This window comes from Lissotriton vulgaris, chromosome 9 (genome assembly GCF_964263255.1).
Source record: "Lissotriton vulgaris chromosome 9, aLisVul1.2, whole genome shotgun sequence".
Classification (NCBI taxonomy): Eukaryota; Metazoa; Chordata; class Amphibia; order Caudata; family Salamandridae; genus Lissotriton; species Lissotriton vulgaris.
In genome coordinates, this window is record NC_141697.1 from 489,887,534 (window position 1) to 489,913,173 (window position 25,640).

Below are 25,640 nucleotides of genomic sequence, written 5' to 3' on the forward strand. Positions count from 1 at the left end.
TGGATTCTCTCTAATCGCCACTGCCAAAGGTTCGATACTCAGGGCAAAAAGTAGGGTCCACAGAGGGCAAACCTGGCGCGTGCCCCGGGAGTGTGGGAAGTAGGCAGAGCAGTGGCCGTTCACCGTGACTCTTGATCGGGGGTGCTGTAATTCGCCCTAAGCATCGTGATAAACTTAGACGAAAAGCTAAACGCCTCTAAGGTACGGAATAGAAAGCTCCAATCTACACGATCGAAGGCCTTCTCGGCATCGAGGCCTACCAGAACTGCCGGTATCTTGAAGCGGGTGGCCTTCTCAATGAGGTGGACCACTCTTCTGGTGTTATCGTGCATCTACCAGCCCTTGATAAAGCCGGACTGGTCCTGGTGGATTAGAGCTGGCATTAAATCCTGCAGTCTACACGCTAGAATAGATGAGTACAGTTTGGCGTCTACGTTGAGTAAGGCGATAGGCCTGAATGAGGAGCAGGCCGTGTGGTCCTTCCCAGGTTTCGGGATGACTGATATAGCCGCCTCCGCCATGGAACAGGAAGTCTTTCCTGTTTCCCCCATGGTGTTGAATAACCGCGTCAAGAAGCCGCTAATGTCCGAGGTGAAGGTTTGATAGAACGGTGCGGTGTAACCGTCCGGGCCCGGTGCTTTATGCGGCTTCAGCGCTTTTATTGCATCCCTAACTTCTTCTTCCGTGATGGGGGCCGCAAGGAGATCATTCCACTCTGGAGAAACCTGGGGGAGCGGATGTGCTCGCAGGTATTCCTCCTGAGCGCTCGGGGATAAGGCCTCCTCTGAGTAGAGGGTGGCATAATAGTCCCCAAAAAGGTTTGCCTTCTCTTCATCCCGGTGAGTCATGGTGCCCGCGGTGTCCCGGATACCTCCTATGTACTCCCTCTCCCTCTTGTCCCTAAGTTGGCCAGCCAGGTGTTTCCCAACCTTGTTCCCTTGGGAGTAGGAAAGGCGGCGCAGCCTCAATAGTGTAAAATCTGCATGGTTATTGTAATGGGCTCTAAGTTTACCCTGAACGGCCGTCAAAGGGCGCAGTGTTACCCTGGAGTGGTTCTGTTTGTGCGCCTGCTCAAGAGCTGTGAGCTCCCGTTCAAGATCTTTCCTTTCAGTTCGGCGCCGTTTGTTCAGCGCAGAATTAAGTGCTATACATTTACCCCGTATGGTGGCCTTAAAGGTGTCCCATACTGTGAAGATAGAGGTATCTTCCACCCGATTGAGATCAAAGAATTTGCCAATGCTCTTTCGTAAGTCCTTGCAATATATGTCGTCTCGGATTAGGGATGGTGGGAAATACCACTTGCGGTAGGCCGATGCCTTGGGGGACCATGTCAGGCAGAGCGCCAGCAGGCTGTGGTCTGAGACCGACAGAGGGAATATGCTGCCTTCACGGAGATCCCCCCATAAGGATTGGCTCACAAAGATATGGTCTAGGCGGGAGTTAGAGTGGTGGACATGCGAGAAAAACGTATAGTCCCTCGATTGAGGGTGGAGAGCGCGCCACTCGTCAATAAGGCCTAAGTCCCCGAATTTGTCCTGGGTGTCCGCAGCAAAGGTGCCAGCGTCAGACCTCAGACAATGGGAGCAATCCAAGTCTTTGTCCCAGACCAAATTAAAGTCCCCCAACACCACAAGCTCTCCCTCTACACAATCTCCCACTTCACGCAGAAGGTCCCGCAGGAACCCATTTGGCCGACATTCGGAGCATAGAGGACTAAGAACGTGCACTGTCTTCCGAGAAGAAAACCCTTGACCATTAGTCAACCCTCTTTGTCATTCCGGATCCCCACAGGTTGGAAATGGAGGGTGGAGTGGAACATCAGGGCCACCCCTCTATGCTTCATGGTGGCCGAGGACCGATAGATGAGGGGGAATTGTTTGTGCTTCAACCTAATTTCGTCTTTGCGGGTAAGGTGTGTCTCTTGGAGGCCCACCACATCTAAGTGATGGCCAACTATGTATTTCCAGATCTTCTGGCATTTTTGTGGGGAGTTCAAGCCCTTAACATTCCACATGCCTATGACTAATGGCATTACAGAACAGTCATCCCCCCTCGCTCTTCCAGATGATACATAGCAGACCACATACAAACGTTCAGGCCAGCGTGGGCGAGCCACACAACCCCGACCTCGGGTCATTTCTGTCATTCTCCAGTTTCAAACAGGGGATCGTTGGGGAAAGCCCTGGTGCCAGCTCTCGAGTCTCATTCTCCACCCCAAGCCTTAGTCCTCCTCAGCCAGTCCCAAGGAATCGGTCGAGCCCCTCACCATTCCCCTCTCCCTTCCCAGTCAACCTATAGCTCAAAACAGCCCTTAAATTCAGCAGGTGGTCACCCCAATGGGGAACATAGTACATCCAGGGAGCCATATCACCGGTAGCCGCAGCCATCCATCAGACATCACGATAAGCTGTACACATATACACAAACTCCGGTTACCACCACGCCCTCCCCCCTTCCCCAAGGTCCCCTTCCCCAACACCCCTACCCACGAAACCCAAACAACCCCAACCAGGAATAGAGTAAATGTCAAAGGGCCCAGGTAGCGCGCTACCTCAGTTGTTACCAAACCTCGTGGGCCAAGTACGTAGGCAACGCTTCTCCCTGGTCCCTTCTTGTGGCGGTCTCTCACAGAGAGCATAATGTCACACAGTACCTGAGGGGGGGAGGGGGTCTCCCCGGCGCCCAGTTGGTGTCCCTCTCAGGTTCAGGCCACAGAAGAGCTGTGCAGGGAGGGAGACACTGTCGCTGATGCCACCGCTGCCACCGCTGCTCCACATTCCTGTGAGCCTGTTGTGGGGTCCACCCTAGCCGTCGCTGCAGGTCTCCCCATTCTCTGCCAAGATGAAGATCGCCACCGCCGGCGCGGCCAGGGGCTCCCGTCCCTCGAAGAGGGGGCTGCGTCATCTAGGCAAGGAGATCTTTGGCATCTTTCAGGGACCTAACCTGAACCAGTCTGTTTTGCCACCGGAAAATAAGTCTGAATGGATGGCCCCAGGAGTAGGGCACTGATTGTTCACGAAGGAAGGTTGTCACCGGGCGGAATTCCCGCAGCATCCGGAGTGTGGATGCTGCTGCTAGGTCCTGGTATAGCTGGGGCTGATGCTCCCGAAATTGTATAACGTCGATCCCCCTAGCCTTCCGTAATATTCTTTCTTTGAGTTGGAAATCATGAACGCATACCAGGATATCTGGAGGTGGAGCACCGGACCCTCTCGGTAGGCCCACTCTATGGACTCTATCCATGCGGATTTCTCGTAGGTCGTCCTCAACTAGGATCTGCAGAAATAGGGCTTCCACGTAGTCCGGTAGGTCCCCAGCCTCCCCTCCGTTCGGCACCGCTCGGATACGGATGTTATTCCGTCGAGAACGGTTCTCCAAGTCCTCAGCATGAGCCTGGAGATCTAGGTTCTGTTCTGTGAGCCTCAGAACAACCTGCTGCAATTGATGTACATCACCAGCTAGGCCCAGATTATGCTCTTCGAGCATTGCTACCCTCTTACCAATGCCGTCTACGTCCCTCCGAACCTCACGGAGGTCCGAGGCAAGCTGGGAGCGCAGTTCTGAGATATCTTCTTTTATTTCTGCGAACAGTTCCATCATAAAGGCTTTGGTGGCCGGAGAATCGCCGTCTTTCTGCTTGGGTGAGCTACTGGGGCCTGGGGGGGTCGACAATGAGTTCCCCCCTGAGGGGCCATCCTTGACCGGCTTGTCCTTCTCATTGCGGAGCCTGCCCGCCATTTCTCATTCTCGAGCCGGACAAACCTCACCTCCAGCAAACTGCGCGTCCGGCACAGGGCTCCGCAAGGTCCGGGGGTGCCCGTGCTAGAGCTGCCGGGCCGGTGCAGTGCCTGGGTCCTTCTCAGATCGGGCACCGTCTCAGCGGGATGAGCCGGGTGGAGGCGCGTCGATGTTGGAGTCCAAGAGGCCTGGGGCTCCCCACGTGGCGTCTCCATGTCGATCGGGCCTAAAATCCCCAGCCTCGGGTGGAGCAGGTTGTCGGTTCCCTCTTCTCGCCGCTAGTCTCCCCGCATAGGTCGTCTTGGCTGCGGCGGTCCCGGTCGCTGCGGGACACCGATGCTTCCTTCTAACTCTGGTCGGCAAGTTCCCCAGCGCCCCACGGGGGAGGGTCCGCGCCGAGCAGGCCGCAAATCCTCGGCCTCGAGTAGTCCCGGGCACCGGATCTCACCTTCCGTCTACAGGCGAGAGGTTCAGGTCGCCCCTATCAAGGGAGGCTCCGGGGTCAGCGCTACGGCGTTGCTGTTCTCCTCCCGGGGCAGCGAGTCCTCCAGCACTCAGCAGGGCGAGGATCGTAGGTCTCAGCGGTGAAGCCTCTGGCGCCTCCCTAAGCACTCCGCTTCACAGTCCCGGGTTCTGGACCCGCAACTGCCGCTCCCGCTAACTCTGCACTCCGGGCTGCTAGCGACACCGGAAGGGTGTCGCTTGGATCAGGATCAGCTCACGGGGCTCCTCCTGCCAGTCTAAAGGCAAGGTATGCCACCGAGAGGGCGCTGGACAAAGCTACAGGTATAGCGGCGCCGGAGAGACCCGAAGGCACGTCTTACTCCGTCGCCATCTTGGACACACCCCCAATGTTCACTTTTTTAAGTGTTTTTAAATATATATTCATTATGTATTTGGTATATTTAAAAAGTGAATCTTATTGTTGATCTGTTGCTTATTAATAGAAATTGTGTATGTTCAAATTGTGTGCAAGCTCGTTGTATCACTGGCACCATGCTGTGCTCGAATGAAAAGGCCAAACCGGTCTTGGCTCCCTTCTGTTCTGGTTCAGGAAAGACTGAGCTTGGCAGTTTGGCCTGAACAGCACAAGGCTGATTTGCATGTGGCTGGGCTGAATCTGAGGTGGCTTGGCGGGCAAACAAAATGGTGGCCTAGGATGTGGCCTAAGAAATTACCAGTTGGTGAGATAATTTGAAGCAATCCATCCACCACTGTTTTGTATTCTTCATGTTAAAGATCATGGGTCATCATTGAATGCAGCTAACTATGAGGGTGAGTTATCACAGCTCCACTCCAAATCCCCCTGAACTCAGTGCCCGATGGGTATGGCCTTTGGTTATACAGTGAACACTTAAGTAAATGAGGCTTTGATCTCAGCCAGACCCTTTGCACATATATCTCTCCTCTCTGCCCTCCTCGTACCAACTGCAAATGTGCTCAGCAAGCAGAGGAAATAGAGCCTGGCCTTGGATCTTTGCCCCGTCCCTAGAACTCCTTCCTAGTACTCCTCCCCACAGTGCAGGCTGACAACAGCTGATGATAGCCACAATTGTGTCAAGTTCATCCGTGGAGCAGAGTGTGAGAGGAAACTATGATATGTCTAAGATAGCCACCGAAGAACTGACAAATGATAGAGGAGAGTGGTCTACTAGAGCAATGGCATAGAAGGCCCAGAAGTAGGGAGGATGATAATTCCAGGTCGCCTGAAGAAAAGGAAACCAGACGTAAATTGTTGTGGTGAGTGTGTTTGGAAGAGGAGAATAAAGCAAATTATGATTAGGACGCAGATGTGGCATAGGACAAGACGGAAGAGGCAATATCTCGAGGAAAGACACGAGGAAGAGTGCAAAAAGATAATGGGTCAACAAAGACAGGTTATTAATCAATGCTGTTGAGAAAGAGGACCCATTTTGGAACAGGCCAAGACAAGACGGGGGAACCAGAGGTGAGACATCAACAGGTTCTGGAGGGGAATAGCCAATAGCACATGCTGGTTGATGAACCAAGCAGCTTCAGGGAGAAAGAGGTGTGTTTCTCACTGCCACAGTCCATTTCAAGGACCATGACCACAGCCAGGTGGCTAAATCATTTAAACTACATGGGTGTAATTGGCAGTAGTCTCATTCAGAAAAAAAGGCTCACATGGTGTGCCCCTCTAGACTGCAGAGCCACGCTCTGTGTCTCAATTTGTGTAACTAAAGTATCCCTAGCACACACACATTGCCATGAGGTGTGCTGAGGTAGGATCAAAAAGCTAGATGTTATGGTGAATCTGAGGCAGAGTACCTGCTTTTCTGAGTCATACAGGGATCTTTCTCCATTGCAACACCTTTCATTCCCCAGCTTACAATATCAGCCCATTTACATAAATACAGATCCATTCTATGACAACCCCAATCAGGGCCGACTGAGAACCAAAATCGGCCCTAGCTAACTGCCCCCCTCGCATAAGGAGGGGTGCAGTTGAGCAGTTTGTGAGGGCTGGTTTAAGATGATTTTCTTACAGGGGGCCAATAATGCCAACCCCCGTAACAAAAATGGCCCCCCACCCTAGCGGCCCAACGGGGAAATGCCCGGTGCCCGCTACGGCCAGTCCGGCCCTGACCCCAATGCTCACATGCACATTAAGACTTGATGGTGTACAAGAATTTAACTCATTATCACAATGGTCTTTTCTTGTCAACTCCATTTGTATACAAGAACATTCTCATCCTAAGTGATAAAAATGTTTAATATTAGATGACACTCTCTCTGAAATTAGTATTGTCTCCAATTTTAACTTTTAAACCTTTTGTTTTCCTCATTTACCTATTAGTTTCTCATAATTTGTTCTTTTCATTGTAATGTTGTACTGTTCATCTTGCTTTTTCTTTATATTATCCTTATGTGTTTTGCACATTATCATAAAACCGCAATGTAAAAGATCTGATCTGAAAAAAGAAAGCATTACAGTAAATGCATGCCTGCCCTATGTTTATTCATGTTATATTAAAGAACACGGGCCCTCATTTACAACATTTTGATGCAGGGCAGCACTGCATGTCACCTTGCTGTGCAGCCCTGTGCCTAAAGAAAATGACAGGAATGTGCCTATCTATGATATACAGTGCATTCCTGCCCTCTTCCACTGCGCGGTGCACAAATGGTTGCCTAGCACCATCGCAGGCACCCTTGGACCAAGGTGCAAGGGTATCTGCATTGTTGGCATTATTGTTTTATGCAGGTTTTCATACCCTCCTGCACAAAAACAATTGCTAACCCTCTCCTGGGGAGGTGCCCGGTTTTTACGCATTCCCAGATTTACGCTGTGTTTTAAATCTGGTAATGCATCAAAGACCATGAGCATTGATTGGGAAAACCCACACAACACCCAGGGTAGGCCTCCCCAATGCAGTGTGAGGCAACAGATTGACTTGCGCTGCGTTGCCTTACACCATATCTACAAGGCCATGAAAAGCCACGCAGGGATTTGGATCTGCACTCTGCGCCACCGCACCGTAAAAAAAAAAATGTTTGGAGGCGCTCAACGCTTGTAAATAAGTCCCATGATTTTTCTGAACACATCAATGATTGTGCTCCACTTTTCTAAACCAGACTGCAGCTCATCCCCCCCCCAAGTGCCAACATTTATTTTTAAAGATTCTTTTCGATAAATTTCTTTTTGGAATTTTCCAACATAGTGCTACATACATTCTAAGAAATTCAGCAACATACAAACAGTTGTCTAGTATCCAACCATTAGCTTATCAAGCTTTGTTTGACCTTGTAATTCTCATTTAATAGGCAGATTACATCGCTTGCCACACAGTATATACACAGGAGAAATTACCGGGGCCTGCAAGTCGTTCCTGCACTTTGTGTACACACAGAACACACATAAGGGTCACAAGTGCATGAAACAAACAGCTCGATAGCATTGTGGTTATATCCCATGATGTGATGGAGTGCAATGTGGAATAAGGTATTTTAGCAAGCTCCTGTCACTATTCTGGAGGGGTAGCATAGGGTATGGCAGGAGGTTCAGGCCCCTACTCCTTTCCAGCATTCAAGTCAATAGGTATGTGTTCAACAGATTCCATATGTCTCTGGGTGAGGATCTCGGGTGGTAGAAGTTCCACATATGTGATTAATTGGTCTTGATAGTGGACCAAGTCCTGTATCCATTCCTACCACTCCCCCATCGGCAGGTGATTCTACGTTTTGCCAGAAGACGCCCCAGCACCAGGAACCTTTGGTAGCCCACCTCGACCTCCCCTGTGTCCCCAAAAGGGCCAAAAGTGGGGTGAGTATGATTTCTTGGCCTATCATGAGAAGGATGGCTGAAGATACCTCCCCCAATACACATGTAAAGGGCTACAGGATCAAGATAGATGGAGGAAGTCCGCTTCCGCAACCCCACATCTGGCACAGTTATCATCGGGGCAGAAGTGGTATCTGTGCAATTTGGAGAAATTTATAATGAATGATATGTAACCTGCTACTTAAGGCAATCCGCCCAGTCTGTGTACAACAATATCACCATTTTTCATCTGTGAGAGGTGTACTCAATTCTATTTCCCACTTTGCGCTTGCCTGCCCCTCCACATAGGGAGCCTCTAGCTGAGCAGTGTGGTACAAAATAGAAATAAGATGTCTAGGGATCTCTTCTTTTAATAATATGTGTAGCGAATTGGTAGGAGCCATGTAGCCCTGTTCCATTGCCTAGTGTGACACAATGGAGTGGGCCTATACCAATGGGCAGCGTAATATGCCTGGGCGCGTAAATAGTGAAGACCCATATCTAGAGCCTAAAAGCCACCTCTAGAGAAGGGCTGCGTGAGGACATCCCTTTGAAGATGTGGTTGCTTACCCACCCAGGCCAGTCATATCATTGTGACATCAATGTTTTAAAGAAATGTATACCCAGTGACAGACACAGGAATATTGAGGACTAGGTAAAAGAACTTCAGCAATATAACCATCTAAAAGAGCAAGATGCACCCTGCCAATGATAGAGGCAGTGAGATCCAACATGCAATACTAGCAGTTATTGCAGAAAAGGCCACGCCATAATTGTCTTGGATAACTTCCTCCGTCTCTGGTCACCACCACTCCCAGGTAACGCAAAAATCAGTGTCCCACAATTTTAATGGGAAATCAGAGGTGAACTGCTTTGTGGCTGGAGTAAGGCGGTAGAGGGTAGACTTCCCCCAAATTAATCTGAATGCACGAGAGCCCTCCAAAGCGAAAACATTCTTAGAGTACCCCATTTAGGCTAATCTGAGGGTCCCTCAAATAGATCATAATATCATCAGCGTATAAAGAAACTAATGAAACTAATAAGTGTCTTGAAGGGTATCTAATGGCATCTAATGGCATATTCACAATGTTGCTGTCGGAGCTTAGCAGCAAATGGCTCAACTGTCAGAGCGAAGAGCAGAGGCGAGAGCGGCAAACCCTGCCACATACTCCTCGAAATGACAAAGGGAGCCGAATCAGTGCCATTATTCCGCACCTTTGCCAAGGGCTGTGAATAGAGGAGTGCTATCCAGGACACAAACAATGAGGGAAATCCCATGCTTCAAAGTACGACGATGCTAGTCCCACTCCAGTGAACCAAATGTTTTAGTGGCATAAAGAAAAGCTGCCATCGCAACAAGGTCCACATCTATATCCTGCAAGAGCTAAAAGAGCATCCGCAAATTGTGTGATGCAGACCGTCCAGTAATATATCATAATTGATCAGGTCTGACTAACAAGGTCACAAGGAGAGAGAGATGATTAGCCAATATTTTTACTAGTATCTAGGCATCACAGTTAATAAGTGACAGGTGCCTAAAGGATTCACAGCTGTCAGGAGAATAAGCAAAACAATAATCATTACCTCCTGCATGGACGGCGGAAGGAGCCCCTTTTGACTGTGCCACCAGGTAAACTGCCTTGAGGATCGGTATCAGCGCAGCACTGTACGTCTTCTAGAACTCAGTGGGAAGCTCATCTGGAACGTTAACCTTGCCAGATTGGATCTACATAATTGCTTCCCTAATTTTGTCCTCCTCTATAGAGGCTGCTAAGAGTTGCCGTTGCACGTCATTGAGCCAAACCAGAGCCATTAATGTCTGCAACACGCGTACGATAGGAAGAGTAAGGGTCACTATATAATGTGGAAAAAGTGCGCAAGATATATGACGTGTCTCTGAACAGTGTCGCTCTCCCATCCCGTATCTCCAGAATATAATTGGCAAAACACTGTTGGCACTTCATCGTTGCCAGCTTATGGTCGGGGCATTCGCCTTCACCAAATGCCTGGGCCTTATTGCATTTACTGTGAAACAGGCATTTCCATCCGGCAGTGTCTTGATATTCAGATAACGTGAGTTGGTTCTGTGCAGACATCCCTAAACCCCAGAGAAACTTGCACATGCTTTCACTCATTTCAAGTCATGCTCCTGCTGATTTAACTTGTCTCGAATGGGGCGCAGGATCCCACCACTCTTGGTCATGCAGCAACCCTAGATAGTGACTTAAAAAGCCTGCCATATGGTGCCCAGGTATGGGCAGAGTGGGGGGGGAGCCTCCTTGTCACGCGAAAGGAGGCAAGGACCGGTGGGCACAATTCAAGCAGGACCAGAGAGTGGTTCGAGTATGTACACGCCAGATGTGTTACTTTAGGTATCCAGGATGCTTGTCTGCAAGAAACTAGCTACCAATCTATACACAAGCAGCTATTGTGCACTCCTGAGTAATTGGTGCTCTCCTGGAGAGCAGGGTGCAGATTCAGCCATGCATCTGTAAGCTCATTTTCTTTCATGAAATCCTGAATGGGCCAGGCCGCTGCAGTGTGATATGTGGCAGTGGATTGTGATCTGCTCTGCAACACATTTAGAGTGACATTAAAATCTCCCCCCCATAAAATGTGTGTAGAGCCAATATCCACAATTTCCCCCATAGCCTATCAAAGAAGTCTAGGCCATCTGTGTTCGGGTCAAAGTCGTTTACAATAGTGACAGTTTCTGATGTCAGACACCCACACATTATGGTATAGAATCCCTGTGTATTGTTTAGGACTCCTAAAGTGTGTAAGGCAGGTCCTTTCAGATAAGGGTGACAGTGCCTCGTGAGCATGAGGAGTAAGTTGCAAACTGTCTGTGAAACGCCCAGTGAGCAGCAAAGGTTGTCTGTGTAGAGTTTATGAAGTGTGACTCCTGCAATAAAGCTATATGAATATTATGCCTATCCAAGTTGGCTTTTATGTGTCTGCACTTATGGTGATTTCCCAGTCCTCTAACATTCCAAGTTAAGCAGTTCTACTGTGTGCATGCAGATTGTGTGCATGCCATGTCAGCATAGATTGAATTCCTATAAATATACAAGGCAAGCCGTTTGATGCAATAACAGTCGGTGAAGTGAGAACAGTACGCCAGCATTGGTATTGGTCGGTATGCACAGGTAAAACATTTCAAATGCTCCCCATCTCCCCACCACATTGACGGCCCAAACCCGTCAGGTACATACAACCATCCCGAATAAGCAAAGAAGGACCCAGCAGATTCATAACTGCCCTATGGGCACTACAGCTATTTTCTCACTTCTACACCAGCTGGATAAGAAACAGAGGTAAGTAAAAGAAGGAACAAAGCAATTTAAGCTCACTGTTAAGGCTGCAGGGCCAGCAGGCGATAGATGGGTGAGTGAAAAGCCAGAAGAAAAGAGAAATAAGGAATGGACTGAGAAAGAACAATTTCAGTAAGAATGCTAAATCAGGAAATCCAGTAAACAATAGTGAAACAAATGTGGGTGTAGCCTGTGGGAGGCAGCCAAAGAACCACACGGGGACATCCTCGTAAAGACGAGGGCGTCCGGGGGATAGGCTGATACCCCACATGTGCCCCATCTTGTGCTTGTGCGGGGGAGTTAATCAGAGTTGAGGGTGCATGTACCATGTCATAAATCACCACGCTAAACCCTGTAGTGGGCCAGCGGCATGGAGCAGTAGTGCATGTATTTACACAATCAAAGAATTCATAGCCCCCTTATCAAAGTTAGTCAGACCAGTTTAGTAGGACATTCAGACCCCTAGGTCAGGCTGGTTACGACAGCGGAGAAGACTCTCTCGACACTGCAGGTGAGGATCCTGTTGGAGATTTACACCCTGCATTACAATGCAGGCTTCCTCAATTTGGTGTGGAGCAGCAAAGAGATGGTCTTTGCCCTTATAGGAGATACTGAGACACACAGGATACAACATTGTGTTAGGAATATCAGCTGCACTTAAGTTCTGCTTGATCAGTGTGAAAGTCTGTTGCATCTCCTGAGCCATTGCAGTGGAGTAGATAGTCCCCGCATTTCCCTCAAATTGCAGATTTTGCTTCTTTCGCACCAGGTGAAGGGCAGTGTCCCGATCATGATAGTTCAGGAGACTAGCCAGGATGGCCTTCCCTGGGCCCAAGTTGGAGGCCGAGACAATAGCACCCAGTGGGCATTTTTGACAATAAGCATTTTGGGAAAAGCCCCCACACCAAAAAGAGTGGTAAGTAAGCGTTCAATATAATCCTCCACTGTGCCAGTGTTTGTAGATTCTGGGATACCAAATATCCGGAGGTTGTTTTTCCAAGATCCTGCCTCCAAATCTTAATTTTTGGCAGCTATGACCTTAAGGACCTTCTTCATGTTAAGCATTTGTTCACTGCGATTGGTGACAGTATCTTTAAATGCAGAGATTATTTGTTCTGCCTCAGTAACGCGCTCTTCCTGCTTTTCAAATGTATTTGTTAGGGAATCCATTCTGGGGTCCATTTTGGCCTCTATGTGTTTACGCCCTTGTTGCCTCACACCCATAGAGGTTGCCTTTGCATTGCAATTAGCAGCGTCTTCACATCTAGCTAATTGTTGGGGTCATCAGAGGGTGAGTCCTGGGGGGGCCTGGCCTGGAGCCGAAGATGGTGGACGTGTAGCCCGAGAGCTTCGTCCGTAATCCTCTACACGAGCTGAATATCCTGCTTCCCCCACCTGCGACCCACCTGATAATTGCACCGGAGGTCCCTGGGGGTGTCCTTCTGAAAGCGGAGCGGTGCTTCTCCAATCCGCCCGCTCTGCTGACGCTCTGACATGGCTGCTTCGGCCGCGGCCTGCTGCACAGGGTGAAGCCCCGGGCTCGAGTGGGCATTCTCCCCGGTCTCCTCATAGCCTCTGGCGCGGTCCGATCGGGACTCCGCGCCAGACCACTGAGGCGGACACCAGCGGCTGACCTCGCCTGTACAGAGGTGACCTGATCCTACGGCGACCCTACGGCCCCCGTCTCCGCTGCGGAGCCCTGCCCGGCCGCCCTGCTGGGTGACCTGCGGATCGAGCGGAGGCTTTCTTCAACTGGCTGACCGGCTTGATCTACGCGGTGGGCAAGCCGCCCGTTACCTGCTGCGCCGCCCGGGACTGTGGGGCGGACAGCGCCAGACATCTGACACCAGCACCGCTTGCTCCGGACCCCCCCCGGGCATTGCAGGCCTCATAAGCAGTATTTTGGCGCCGTCTTGTCACTGGGACCCGGACGGGGAGAGTTTCTCTGGCCCACACACTGGTCAATTGGCGGAACCGCGACTAGGATTCCACGCGGTGCGACGACCTGCGGAGGGCGGTGTACCCGGCGGTGAGCAGAGGGCGGTGGACTGCAGACCCTGGATATCAGGGCGACCGGCCCCGGACAGCGGCAAAGGGGTGAGACACGTGCGCTGCGGGCCTACCACCACGCACTGGCCCAGACTTCTCGAGTGCACCTGCGTAAGGCCGATTCACTGGACACTTGCAGCAGGCCGCCTTACTTCCTCCATCTGTTCTATGGGGAGCTAAAGTCGATTCTGCACACGGGGCCTCCCTGAGGAAGCCGCCTACACTGACACTGACGCCAAGGACAGGCATTCTACGCACTCCCTGCCAGCCCTGGGCCTGTGCTACTCCCACCCTTGACCGCCACTCCCTGATCCTGCGGCGGACGCAGCCCGGAGCCCGGAGTAGACACGGGAGCGGGCGGCGGCGATCTGCTGTGCCCTCTCCGGCGTCACCCTGCTAACAAGAGCCATGGGCAAGCAAAGGGGCAAGACTCATGGACAGGGCGCTGCGACGGACCTGCAGTCCACGGGCTCCGAGGATCCTCTGGCCTCCTCCAACATGGACATCATTCCGCCGACTGGGAAAAGGTCCCAGGACGCAAAGTTGGACCTTATCCTTAATGAGATACGAGCGACTCGTGAAGCCCTGGAATCGCGTATAGACAATATGGCGACTGGCCTATCACTACTAAGGGCGGACCATAACAAATTGGCGGAACGAGTGGCGGAGCAGAAGATAGCACTGAATGACCTAGTGCCACAGCAGACGGAGCATTCCACGAGGCTGGAGGGAGTGGAGAAACAGCTTAAACATCTCTGGGATAGGGTGGATGAGGCGGAAGGACGTGCGCGCCGCAACAACGTCCGCATCTTAGGCATTCCAGAGAGAAGTGAAGGGAGGAACCCCACCCAATTTGTGGAGGACTGGCTACGGAAACTGGTGGCCCAAGAAGATCTCACTGCCCTGTACAGCGTGGAGAGGGCACATCGGATGCCTCCTCGGCCCCCCAAACCAGGGGCGCCCCCTCGTCCCCTGATCGCACGCCTCCTTCATTTCAGAGACCGGGACACTGTGTTGCGTGCGGCCAGGGAGAAAGCACCGATACGATTTGAAGATAAAAACATTTCAGTCTATCCTGATTTCACGCCCACTGTACAGCGCGCCAGATCCACATTCATGGGTGTCAAACGCAAGTTAAGAGACAGAAATATGAAGTATGCGCTGCTGTTCCCTGCTCGGCTCAAAATCCTGCACGACAACAAATCCCACTTCTTCGACTCACCAGAAGAGGCGGAGGAATGGATGGAGGTCACTCTGACACCGCCGACCTCACAGGACCCATTCGGGGAGCACCGGGAGGGCGGCCGCAACGAACGCGGAGATACACCGGACAGACGGCACAACACTCCCGGCCCGGGACTCCACTCTTCCCATGGACCCTCTGTGAAGATGCATCCTCCTGATGCTCGGGTGGCGAGCCTCCCATCGTCTTCTCACCGGCAGCAGCTCACGGAGGAGGCACTAGCAGCACACGACGCCCAAGCACTTAACGACAGGCACTCCGCCACCACTGACACTCATACAGAGGTGTCTGGCTCAATGGACAGCTTGCCGCTGTTCCCGAAAATTACAGCCCAAATGGCAGAGGAGTTCTGATTTGCTGAAAATATGATTCCCTCCAGGTGGTAATGTATACTTGAACTCCCCCCCCCCCTCCTTTCGCATGTGGTGGGTTGCATGGGGAACCCACTTTGTTGAGGACTAACGAGCCCATGCAGACCGTTCAATGACAGTCGACAGAGGCCTGTCACCCCCCGGTATGCACACGGACCCCAATGACTTGTGCCCACGTTGGGCACCACAGTTTGGATCCCGGGCACGTTGGCTTGGGGACCTTTTTGTTAAGGGGTTATTTGTTTTCACGACACACTCACCTTATCTCAACGCAGAACTGACATGGGGCCCAGGGCGTTTCACTGGGTCGCACCACATGGATGGATATGGGGCCACTTAATAATTACCAACTGTGCACCTGGAACGTGCGTGGCATGGGAGCAGTCCAGAAATGCCATAGAATTTTGGCCCAGCTTAACCACAGGGGAACCCAGATTGCATGCCTGCAAGAGACACATTTGAACGCCTCTGAAGCTGTGAAGCTGCGCAAGAAATGGAGGGGACAATTATTTGCTACCTCCTATTCTGCGTTTTCAAGGGGGGCAGCGATTTGGTTCCGTGGCTCTGTCCCCTTTCAGATGTTAGAGCATAGAATCGATAAAGAGGGCCGATATGTATTTGTGCGGGGGCTGTTAGACTGGGATGCTGTTGTATTTGGGTGTGTTTACTCGCCGAACTCTAATCAATCGGAGTTCTTGTTAACGGTGAACGGGGTGCTGACGGAATGGGCTGATCATCGATGGTTTATTGGGGGTGATTTTAATGCTGTGCTTGATGTTACGCTGGATAGGTCACATCCCCCTTTACAGGCAACTGAGAGTAGGAAACAAGCGGATGCTCTCAATCGATGGGCTGAGGGCTGGGACCTGACTGATGCATGGCGCAGTACACACTCACAAGAGAGGGAATATACCTTTTTCTCCCCACCACACCAGCTTCATACTAGAATTGACCACATTTTCTGTTCCCGCTCCGTAGCAGATACAATTGTTCAGGCCCAACACATGGGGAAAACTCTGTCCGATCACAGCTCTGTAGAACTCACATGGCAGTGGGGCAGGCGACTAGCCCCCATCCCCACTTGGAGACTGTCCCCAGATCTCCTTGAAGACTCAGTATTCCGGGCCTCCCTGTCCGACGCTATAGTGACATATTTCTCCACAAACATGAACACGGCCAGGACCCGTCAAGTGGAGTGGGACGCATTTAAGGTCTGTCTTAGGGGGGCAGCCATGGCCGCTGGAATGAGCAGGAAAAGGGAGATAATTAATCAACTGAAGGAGGTGGAGGGCTCCCTAGCTTCCCTAGAGAATGAGGCTGCCGGCACACATGCACCCTTCACGCCACTACAGGAGGCTCACATTCGACACGCAGAGCTACTGGAAGACCTGAGGCTCCTAGACTATAGGGAATATACGAACAGGCAGCATGCACAAGCGGATAGAGCTGGCCCCCTCCTAGCCCGCCTATTACGGGACTCCCCAGTGAGCCACCCCATTCTGAGAATCTTGGACCAAACAGGAAATCCAGTCACCACCCAGGTCGGGATCAACACTGCGTTCAGGGAATACTACACAACGCTGTACAGTCCCCCACAGCCCCTTCCCGAGGTTGCATTTGAGGCCTTTACGAGGGACTTAGCCCTGCCTCGACTTACAGACGGGCAGGTCAAAGACCTTAAGCGCACCATTACCATAGCTGAAATCAGACAGGCAATACGCGCCCTTCCTAAGGGCAAGACCCCTGGGACAGATGGCCTACCAGCCGACTTTTATGCAACATACATAGACCTACTAGCCCCACGGTTACACGCTATTTACTTGGAGGCTCTGCGGACAGCCACCCTACCGCAATCGTCTATGCAGGCGTTAATCACGTCCCTTTTGAAGCCTAATAAAGAAGGGCTTCAGATGGCTGACTATAGACCCCTGTCCCTTCTCAATACTGACTCCAAGATATTGAGCAAGGTGCTGGCATCAAGGCTCGTGCAATATGTACCTCAGCTGGTCCACTCGGACCAATGTGGTTTTGTCCCGGGCCGCAATACAGCCATGAACCTCAGGCGACTAGCCCAGCTCATGCTCTTGTGACCGTGAGCACACGAGCTCCGAAGGCTGCATCTCCCTGGACTTGAAACAAGCATTTGATTCCCTTAGATGGGATTACATGTTCGACACACTGTCGAAATTTGGGATACCCCCCGAATTCCTCGCCTGGGTCAGATTGCTGTATACAGCTCCCACAGCTAGAGTGCGCACCTCAGGTCATATATCAGTTCCTATAGCTATCGCACGGGGCACCAGACAGGGCTGCCCACTTTCCCCCCTCCTATTTGTCCTTTCCCTTGAGCCGCTGCTCTGTAGGCTCCGCCACATGGCCCCCCGGTTTGGCATTCTGCGTCATGGGACGGCACATATAGTGTCCGCTTATGCGGATGATATTATCTTGTATTTCCGGGACTTGAAGAGCGACTTGAGCCCTGTTGCCCAGGTATTTGAGGTCTTTAGGTCGATCTCAGGCCTGACCATAAGCGAATCCAAATCATATGGCTTCACATTTGCAGCAACTGGTCTGACTACTCCACTACCCTTCACCCCCCACGAGTTCCAGATAGCTGAAACCACCTTCAGATATCTGGGGATGCAGATTTACAGGGAAGCAGACCAGATGATCGACGGTAACCTTGGGAGGGCCATCAGAGCACTGAAGTCGCAGATACAATTTTGGCTCACACTACCACTCTCTATACCCGGCAGAGTGGCGATATCCAAGATGGTGATGCTCCCCCGCCTTTTCTACCACTTCACTAACTTGCCACACCTGATCCCGGCAGCAACCTTTAAGACCCTAGACACTCTACTCACCGAACTTGTGTGGGGGCACGGCCGCAGGCGTATCGGTCTGTCCAAGCTGCAGCTCCCCTCTGAAGCCGGTGGCATGGGTTTGCCTGATTTTAGGGCCTACAACTATGCGTGTCAACTGCAATGGCTGGCCTTCTGGGTAGCGGGTCGCAATCTTCAGGAGATTAACATGACGGATAGGGATCATGCATTGGGGAGAATACACACGTTACTTTTGCCCAACTCGATTATACCGAGGGATGTCCCGCCTCTCCTCAAACTGGCGATAACTTACTGGCGGAAGGCGTTAAAGTACACGTCCCCTGGGTCGTCCTATGCCCCCACGATCCCGCTCTTGGGTATCCCACTGGCCACGGGGACTCTGTCGGCGGACTCGCTGGAACAATGGCATGACGCCGGAGTGTTGCACGTAGGTGACCTGTTCGCGGAAGAGCACCTACTGTCCTTTGCAGACTTTAGAACTACCCACGGAGTCCCTGGAGGCACCTTCCTGCTACACTCTGGCCTTCGCCACTATATCACACATAAGTGGTCCCCTAGGGGCATAGAGCCAGCTACAAATCCTCTCATCACCATGCACTACCTGATGGGCACGGGCGCCCACCTTACAAGGTGGCTCACTGCTAGTATTAAGAAGGGGAGGGCTTTCGATCTGTCACCACTCCGGGCAGCATGGGAAGTGGACATTGGTAGGCCCCTGAGGGATAAGGAGTGGGAACGTATCCTTCAGTTTCCCAAAAAAGTAGCTAGGAACCCCAAGTTTAAGTTCATTCAGTCGATGCTTCTACACAGAGCCTACCTGACCCCACGCCGCATACACATGATGTTTCCTGATGCGAACAGTAATTGCCCCCGATGTGACACCGAGGACGCAACACTAATACACATGCTTTGGCAATGCCCCAAACTAGGATACTACTGGACCACGGTCCATGAATCGCTCCAGGAAGCGGGTGCTTTGACCCGATCTCCAACACTGGAAGGCACGTTACTGGGGTTGGGGCCCTCACAGCGCACTAGAACCGTGGCGACACGTTTCGCGGACCTGGCCCTGTTGCTGGCGAAGCGTGCCATCACGATGAGGTGGAAGTCAGCCAGACCTCCTGACCCGGAGTTGTGGAGGGCGGAAGTGGTGCGATGGGGTAAGGCAGAGGGAGTTGCACTACAGAGGGAGGAATACAGGGGTCTGAGGAAAACGCCAATTTCACTGGACTGGTATACCATATTAGGTATGTTTGAAACTGGGGGAGACGGGGAAGACGAGGGTACAAGTGCCTCTTCGAATGCACGATAAATGTGTCCTTGGCCGGACTGACATGCACTGTCACTAACCGTGGTGCGCTACGGAGAGGTGCGAGGGGTCCCCCAATTTACATTCTCTGTATTGGTCTCGTTCCACCTATGTGTACAATCGAATGGAGCCATATGTTGTGATTCTCTATGTGCCCCAGTCTAATGATTGCTCAATTATATGTTGTTGTGAGAGTGTTGGATGGGTTTGTTGAGGGCGGGGGGAGGGATAGTTTTGACAGGGGTTTGTATAAACTGTGACGGTTACTGTCACCAACAAAATGAAAAATTGAGACAACTATGCAATTATATGTTCTAAGCAACCTTATGTATGTATTACTCTATATCCCTCCGGGACTGGAAATTTCTGTGACTGCTTTACCTACTATGCTAATAAACAGATTTTCAAAAAAAAAAATCAGAGGGTGAGTCCTTTGGCTCGGGCCAATCCACTGAATTCTGTGGGGCACAGGTGGCTCTGCAAGTATCGAATTACAATTTAGTTTGGCGTCTGTCTGTTTTCCCCATATTCATACCAGAGCACCAGACATGTATTATGCAAGAAATGGGGCAGTGCCCACGGGAGCACTGGAAACAAATGGGTAACTATCCGAGCAGTGCTGATCTCGATTCAGTTTATGCCAGTGCACCCTGATCTACTCGTCAACAATGGCAGAGGACACCTGCATCCTAATGCCCCGTCCCGCCACACCCCTGCAGAGTCTTCGAGGAGCATGAGCAGATGTGGGCCCAGAAATGTATGTAAAGTAGCGGGTACAGAGCTCCTCTTGCACTCCAGGATATTGTGCCAACCTCAGTGGTGTCAGTTCAATCCTCAAGAGCCCAGTGCCCCACAGCTACTGATGGTACTGTGCACTAGACTCTCCACCAACAGCTCAACAGCATGACAGCCGAGGGTGTGCTGAGGTCACTCAAACCAAAGTCTGTCAGTCTAATAGGGAGTTTTATAACCGAGGCACGCATCTCTTTTAGGCAAGCATATTCCTCCTCAGTGCATCCAGTCCACAGGGGATGCCCACAGGTGGGCCCAGGGTGCTTGGAAAGATCACAACACCTGCCACATCGGCTGAAGCCCCCACAGTAAATCGCCAAGTCCCTTCTGTTCTCACCAGCGGGGGCTCCCAGAAATGTCCCAATACTGCACGGCCGACATTGCAGATATTTCCAGGAGGTCTCTGTGCAGCTGCAGGTCTGACCGTATGTGGTGCATGGCCTTTCACTCCACAGTACTGCATGTGCTGTAGCGGCCTAACTCCACATGGCTGCCATGAGTGGGTCAACTCCATCTCCTCGGCTGCTCTCAGGGATCCACCCCAACGATGTGCAGCCCCACAGCGGGCAGGTCACCCAGTCCATCCTAGCCTCCAGCCAGCACAGTGGCACTGACGCAACTGCATGAGCAACCCCCCAGCAGCAGGCCATATGGGCCGGCAGCAACACCTTGCTCGCACTCCCCCATCTCAGCCAAACCAGCCAGACCACCCACAAGGGGGTTCCCTCCAATCCTCTCGCAGTGGGCCCCAGGACAGGCGCACCCAAGTCGCGTTGTTGTCAGTCATTCACTGGCCCACAGTGAAGCCCTCCAGCGCCCCAGACGTCTAGGCGGCCGCCATCATTATCACACTGCCTGCACCAAGATAAGTGGAAATTCACAGGTCCCTCAACACCGCAGCAATGATGTGGGCATGGGGTGCACCCCCACAGCAAGCGCTGTACAATCAGCCACAAATTAATGCACAATGGGTGCAATTACGACAGGATAATAACAGATAGTTCCCCCGAACTACAGGAGCCTCATGCGTGTGCGGACATATTGAGTGCCAGCTCTCCGGCATCCCAAGTGCCACCATTTTCAAACTGTAATGAAGCCATTTGCTGCACCTATAGCCTGTTCGGCTACTGATACACTATTTCTGGCTATCCTTCTCTGGAGAATCAAGTCCCCAGTACATAGCACTCTGTGGTGATTTGATTTAGTAAATTCAATACATCTGCCACTGAGTATTTTAAACTGGACTTGCCGCCACAGAGGCACAGTACAGCAGTTTCATCCCTGGAGTTCTTGAATTGCTCATGTACACTACGAAAATGCTAATTATGTTAATACAAATAATGTCAATTCATTTTCCGAAATACTGAAATACTCCTTGCCCCCTCCAGTCTTAGATAAATAAATCAGCCCGGGAACGGTACATTCTTTTGAAGAAAGGGTGGTAGGAGCACAGCGCGCTGATCACGTGTTTTCCTTTACCCAGTTCCCATGTGAAAATTCAGGAAACAACAGTCCAGGTGATTTCGGTGAAAAGTGCGTAAGGCCATAATTACTGGTAAAGTGGGTATTACAATAATGAGAACACATTTTCTCACTCAAAGAAAGAATAATGGAATACAAGTCCGTGTAATCTTTGACACTTTCAAAGGGCCAATACCATTACCATTTGCATATTATTAAATTAATCTCTTAATTGTAGGGGTTAAATTCCCTCTGAATCTGAGAGGTCACTTTAAAGCTCAGGCATGAAAATAAAGCACAGTTTCCCTAAATGCCTGTTACGAGACAACATTGTTGATCAAGAACGATTGTGTTGCTTGTTAAATATTGACATCAGATTTAGAATAAAAAACTAAAAATGGATGTACTAGAGGAATTACTTTTTAAAAGTGTACATACTTGTGCTCGTTCTCTGACATTGGTGAAAGATAAACTCTTCAGATTAACTATATTTAAGTTCATGCAGCTAGTAGCATACTGTATTTAATGTCAAGTATACACAACGTTTGAAGCAAGTATGTGCTATCAACCCTCACAAAAGAAACGTAGAATATTTCATGAAAAATCTTAAGTTAGCTAGCAGAATGGCTCAGTGAGCAGAAAGATCGTCCCCGACAGATGCCGAATTCTAAAGATAATAAGTATTAATCCTAGAAAAATAGATTTTGGTTCTAACTTTCTGAAATTAGTAAATTGGATCTGCTATTTACAGCACAGCACTTAGAAAAAGTAGACGTATGGTAGGAAGCACGATATAAAAACAAGTTATTTTTAGAGAAAATTAGTTCTAGTGCCTATATTTTTACTTGAAAGGTCTCATCTACTAGAGAGAGAATGCGCTGTCTGTTGCTAGACATGTTTTTAGCTTACAATGGGCTTACAGCCCACCCATTTCTTACCATTGGTTGCCTTCATTGTCACTCTCATTTGCTTGCCTCTTATTCGCTAGATAGTGTGGGTTTCCTTCCTCTTTGCTTCTCCCTCCCCACTTGCATTAATTTTGTGCTTCCACTGCTCGCGTTTTAAGCAGTACTATTTTCTTTTTGTTTACGTACTCCACAAGATTGCAAGTGTTTTTCAGGTCTCTCCCTGATGTATTTCTCTCCATGTGTCACCTGTGTCCTTCTCCCTGCCAGCACATTCTCTTTCACACATTTGCTCCTCTTACCAATGCCCTCCATGTTGCTTCCCCCACGTGTGCCCTCCATGTTGCTTTCCCCCACCTGCGTCCCACGTTTTGCTTCCAACCCACACCTGCACCCCATTTGTTGCTTCCACCCTCGTCTCCATGTTGTTTTCACCCACCAACAGGCACTTAAAAAATCACACACTTATGCAATTTTTTGTTTCTATTTCAGTTACCCTTCCAATTTGAATTGGTAACTAATTTTTATAAGAAAGCACTATAAGCACTCACTGTTGTAGTGCGCACATCTACTTAATGACGTGGCCAGTTGCATCAAAAGTAGGTTTTTTTCTTCATTTTTTTAACCATGCTGAACAGCATTGGGAGATGCTGTGTAGTATAGCTCAAGACCATTAGCAGAGGCAATAGGCGGGATTTGTTGGTTTGCACACAGTGAGAATACTGATGGGCCTTAGTGTGAACGATTCTCTCTCTGCTTGCAACTATCATGCCATGTGCAAATACTTCGCAACCTCTCCCAAAGTCACACTGCGTGTAATGACTTCAATAACCGAGACAAAAGCGTTTGTTAAGTGTAAAAAAACTGTCCGTTTTCACACTGGAAGCGGGTGAATGTTGAAAGCGGTGAATCAGGGGATAAATTACCTTCAGAGCAATTTTGAAAAGTCCAAATCTACTGAACCTTTTTTAGTGTCTACCACTAAAAATTAGAAGGTGTTTTTATTTTGTTTCCTCAAGTTGTATTTTTTCAAAATCATGAAAATGTTAATAGATGTTTGTCTTTTCTAGAGAAAACAAGTTTGTAAAGATCAAACAATTTGAAGACTAACGTATGTAACGTGTTGGAAGGATATTGTCTAATGTGTAAATACAATTTCAGTATACATTTTGAGTGCAACAGAATTGCATGGTATACATTCTAAAGAATGCTTATCGGATGTAGCTGCAATTACGTAAAAGATTTTGGGGCCTATTCGCAAACTGAATTTTGTAGTATGTTTATTCGAACCAGTGGCGGCTACTCCACTAAGGCGGAGGAGCGTTCCCCACTTGAAACATGGAAATATAAAATGATAATTAGGCAGTGTTATTATTATTTCTCCATACTGCGCCAGTTTGGTTTTTAGTACTGGGCGGGGCTGGGCTGTGTCAAGGGGAGGAGTAGTTGGTGCACCATAAGTATGCTTGACAGTTCGGCCAGCCGTCTTGGCCCGGCCTAACCGCAATGTGCACCTTAGCATTTCTCCACTCAGCTGTGTTGTGCAGCCAAGTGGAGAACTGTCCCATGTTCCCAGTTCGTGTCAGAGTGGCGAACCAGGCCGCTCAGGCCAATCACGACGCTGATGTAATGCTGGGGACGTGATTGGCTAGGGGAGTCTGGGAACCTATGTGCCTCCTGCTTTTGTGAGCCGTAGACAGAAGATGGAGGTAGGAGGGGTGGCGGCCAGTTGTCAACTGAATTAATCTTTTTCTACCCCTGTCCTACCCGTACCATTCATTAGCAGCTGCCACTGAGTAGAACTACAATAGTGTTACTAACGTACAAAATTCTATCCACAAACCTGCATGAGGAGGTTATACCTCTGACTCTCGGATTGTTTTCTGTAAAGAGATCTCCACCCTGGCTGCATAGTCTCTGCACAAGGAAGTACCTTTTGTAGTAAAGGATGGAGAGACCGTAAGAGTGTTAAGGAAGGGTGTAGGGAGATATGTGCAATCAGCGAAAATTAAACTGCATATCTAAACTTACTACAGCCAAAGAGGACCCAAAGCAGTAGTAAATGTACTCCAGCTCAGAGCTGAAGGAGGAGCGACACCACACATTTGCCAACCACTGGTACTTGAACATCCTTCAATAGGAAAAAAAAGTGGTAGGGACTCAAAATATGCTGACACATGCATCAACGTAGGCTTTTGCGATTCCTTAATTGCGATTATTAAGGAATCGCAATTAAGGAAGGCCAAAAGTCTATGCATGTAGGAATCGCTATAATCATAGCAATTCCTACACATTCCTTAATTGCAACTCGCAAATTGCGAGTCGTAATTAAGGAATGCCGTCCCATTCATTCCTTGAATTCGAGATTGCATGAGCAATTTGCGAGTACCAGTAGGTACTCGCATATTGCTCATGCAAGTTCAAGGGTGCAAGGGTGTCAAAATGACACCCTTTTGCACCCCTGAAATTGATCTGTGCACATATGTTGCACACACACATGCCCTGGGCATGTGTCTGCACAACATGAATCTTTGAAAAATGCACAAAAGTACATTTTTCAAAGTTTTTGCAAATTACCATGAAGTTCAACTTCATGGTAATTTGCACTCCCTATTAGCGAAATCGCTACGTTTTTACTTTAATGCATTGCATTTTAGAAATCTCAATTTGGGATTCCTTAAATGCAATCGCAATTTAAGTAATCGCAAGTTAGAGATTCCTTAAATTGAGATTTTTGCATTTGGGATGATGCATCCCAAATGCAAAAATATCGTTTGCAAAGGGGCAGATTCTGAGAATCTGCCCGTTTGCAACCGTTTTTTTGCTTTGATGGATGTGGGCCAAGGCCTCATAGTAAGCAATGTTAAATTTAAAAAAGAAACTTAAAATAGTTAAATATATGAATACATTTAATTTAATGTTCAAAACAATCACCTGAAACTAAATATATTTCTTATTTTATTTAAAAATATTTCAGTAACTTTTTTGAATATACCACATTCATTTTATTACGTTATTAATATATTAAATTACTTTTAATTCATTCTAAACATCACTTTTAATAATTATTAATATGTCATAAATAGATCTATATATTTTATTTATAGTGAGAATGCTTCTTAATAAGGTAAACTTAAGAACAATTATTTACATTTAATGTAGTATATACACAATATTTACATTTTAAATGTACATTCTTATCAATGCATTGCCCTTTTTTGTTCTACATTTTAAATGCATATATACATTTAATTTGCATTAACATTTAACAAATAAATATTTTAACAATTGTTTTCAAGTTTAATTGTTGAATAAACGGTTTCACTTTTTGTT